The following is a 3,847-nucleotide window of genomic DNA, read 5'->3' as shown; positions in this document are numbered from 1 at the left end:
TATATATATATATATGTATGTATGTATGTATGTATGTATGTATGTATGTATGTATGTAGGTATGTATATATGAAGTAATGTTCTACCATATGATGTGCTACGAAAGCTTTTAACTTTCCGCTAAATTTACCTTTGACTATGCGATGAATAATGAATATGGACTTGTATAAGACCTTCGAGAGGTCAATTACGTCATGTTTCTTCTATGGTTACTCCCCAGATCTGAGAAATGTAGTATCAAAGCATGAGGTATATCAAAGTCGTTTTAGGTTCCAAAATTCTCATATTGCCACATTTTGTAGATTCTCGATCATCTGTGGTGAGTCGCGATACATGTATGAGCGACAACCTAAAAGACGATAGAGTTTCCTTTCTTCATCATTCTCATATCGTGTCATAGAACTTAACTCTATAAGATCTCTCTCTTATGTTTTCTTATCCGGTAGTCTTTTAGATATGATGGTTTGGATGAGATGGTACTCTATGCTTGAGGGAGAAAAGGTGTGTTTTGATGCTTATGTTGGTTTTATTTGTTGATGAGTATGTGTGAAGGTGAATTTGGCATGCTTTGATAATGTGATGCTAATTATTGCTATGTATGCGAAATATGAGAAATGATATGTTATGTTCATATGATATCCCTTGTGGGTATATATGAGACCTACATGTATTATATCAATATATCAACCCAAGCCCAAACCCATTATCCTAATATTCAACAACGAATTTTACCACCATTAATCAAAAGGCCAAAAACCTCCCCAAATTATAACTAAGTTGTAGGAATGCAAATGCGTATTAGGAGAGTAATTAACTTACCTTTAGCGAGAGAAATTGTGAAAATCTATTTATAAATGTCATGGATCGTCGCCTAGCTCTCAAGAATGAATTTATTCATAAAATAACGATTTTGGGTGCTTCATTGATTAATTCGCGACTAGCCCACCAAGGTGGGCCCGACCCCACCACAGCAGCCCAACCCTGGTGACATTAATCCCTCAGATGCTTGGAATGAGATAGACCTCACAATTTTAGTTCCAAGATATCAGTTCGCGATACACCTTCAAACTAGGAAGTTCTTAAACAACCTTGTCACGCCAAAATCAGTTTCGGAAATTTTACTCGCCCAAATTATATTATGTAAAGCCGTAAATTCTCCTTAACGCCTCAGATATGAACTCACGTGATTAAGCTCACATTTAAATCCCTCTTCTATTACCAGATTGTACTAGACCTCACCAGAATCACATTTCGTCAAAGTCTGTCCTAGGCTAGAAGTTTCTAAGTTAAAACTCAAAAGTTTTCTAGCACAAGTTTGTTCCCCATTGACTTTTCCATAACGATAGGAACAGGTTATGACATATAAGAAATAAATTGACTTCTAGTCATAGAAAACCCTCCCCCTTCCATTCTAGTTATTCATCCAAAATCAACAACATTAATAAAAATGTATCACAATAATCAGTCTAAGACAAACAAGTATTTTAGTATGTAGAATGTGTGACCCTTCATTAAAATGGACAATCTAGTTTTCGTAAACAATGGTCTTGATATCAACCGTTGATGTTTAATTAATAACTCAATAAGGCCATTTTACGTACGTATATAAGCTACAACATATTCAATTTTTATCTATTTAATAGGGAATAATATTTTAAAACATGGGATGAAAGCTTCACAATGTTATCAAGACAAATAAACTATATCTTATACCAAACTATATTATAATCTTCATATTTATCCCAATAATTTTTCATACATGCGACCATGTAGAAGAAGCACCTATCAAGATCATAAAGTATTCAAACGATCCACCGCGTGGATGAATAAGTCCATAAATAACCACATGTATACATTATAAAATGTAGGGGGGTCAATCACATCTTTTATTGGTGAATTTTTTAAATTAACTTGTGTAGATAACAAATAAGAAAACTCAACATTTAAAAGAATCTTTACGTTATGAATGTCCAATTGATTCTCTTATAATCCATCTCAATATTATAAATTAAGGATGTCACACACAATAATTCAATACTACTAATGTATTGGGATTAGTAGATATTTTATTTAATATAAAATGTGTTTCAATTGCACCTATATTTGTACAGTACAAGCTAGAAGCCAAAAAGAAGGAACTTCTATATAACAAATGTTTCTCATAGATATTCTTGGTAATATGAAAATATTAAGATTCATTTCTTCCATTTTCTTGATATGATAATCATTTTTATGAATATCATTAAAAAAGAATGAGTTTCTCCGAAATATTGGAGAAAATATAATCTTATCTATGATGACTTTATCTCTCCTAGACAAAAATAAAATGATTTTTCTGAAACTCTTTATCATATTAGTAAAATATCAAAAATTATGGTACACTGATAATTTGTTATTGAAGAATAAAAGGAAGAAGAAGAGGGAGAAGAGGAGGAAAAAAAGGAGGACGAAGAATTTCAATCAATATTTAAACAAATTTTATTATCTTTTATTGTGCTAATATGAACAATACTATTAGGACAAAAATAGTATAGTAAGCTTTTTGAAATTAAATTCATAGTCTTAAAAATGATAAAATCAAACATTATATATAATTTACATTAAAAGGTCTGAATTCAATAGTTTTCATAAAAAACCTAGGAAAGATAACTTTCAAAACTATTTAGTTTAATAACTAATATAATAATAATTTTTCTAAGAAAGATTTTCATTGTGTGTCTTGGGTATGAGCTCAAAATATCAAAGGTAAAGAAGAGATTGCATTGGAGGACTTAATGTAGCATCTCATGAGTTGACAAGTGTTGCATCATCTCCCAAGTTCACTTGTTGATGCCCATATAAATCTTCATTTGATCTTTTTCTCTTTTTTTCTTGCCACAACAAAATTAAAAAAAATAATAATCAACAAAGGCAAAGATAATGAGTTGAAAACAACAACAATAATACCAATATATATACAGTAACTTTCTTACCAATGTTTGAAGGGATGTCATGTTGAGATAAGTAGTTAGCTTCTCCCCAATTCTTAATTTATACCCCATTTTAAGATTTAGTACATGTTCCAACTATATAATATTTTATCAATTTTTTATCCCGCACAAGTGGTTTACGTCTTGGTGTCACCTGAAAATTAATTTATTAATGATAGTGTAGAAAATAGTCAATATCATCATGTATTCTAATATAATAATTTTGAGCTAACCTGAGATGTTTCTTCATTTTATCATTATTTGTTTGGTAATTCAGGAACTTTTCCATATACAACAAATTTATACACTCAAAGATCAAAACTCTTTATTTGTCACTAAATGAAGGTAGACCTATTTATTAATAATTATTAAATGCTTATCACAAACTCATCAAAGAAAATATACATAATCATTTTGGTTGGCAGGGAAACATGCAGATTATTCAAAAGGAAACTTACATAATCTATTTTTAAGCCACCTGGACGAGAAATATTATTGATGATCAAATTTTTCCTTCTTTGATCAAATGTATGAGTATGCATGTAGTGCATATTCTTTTGTACAATCTCATTCTGCCACCAAAACAATATGTATCGCATTCAAATTTATCCTATATCCATTCTCGAAAGGTAATTATCTATTCAAAGCGGGAGTATCAAAATTTTGTGATCAAGTGGTACACAAGATATTGGAACATCAATATTTGATATTCTAAAAGACCAAAACAATACGATGAAGTGTGTTTCTTCTACTTCTATCTAATAGAATAGCTCACACCTAGCTAAAATTGCTTCTGACCCGTTTGTACAATAAATTTTGAATGGAACTGTAGAATTCTCTTACTAGACGACCCTTTATAAGTAATATATATATATATA

General features: G+C 30.4%; 1 pseudogene; it reads right to left on the bottom strand.

Annotated features, from left to right (window-relative positions):
- Positions 1 to 2,694: 2,694 nt before the first annotated feature.
- The window catches only part of LOC107001306, a 3,589-nt pseudogene continuing 2,436 nt past the window's right edge, over positions 2,695 to 3,847 (bottom strand).

This window comes from Solanum pennellii, chromosome 1 (assembly GCF_001406875.1).
Source record: "Solanum pennellii chromosome 1, SPENNV200".
Classification (NCBI taxonomy): domain Eukaryota; kingdom Viridiplantae; phylum Streptophyta; class Magnoliopsida; order Solanales; family Solanaceae; genus Solanum; species Solanum pennellii.
Note: the sequence above shows the minus strand (reverse complement) of the source record. Positions and strands in the feature narration are given on the sequence as shown.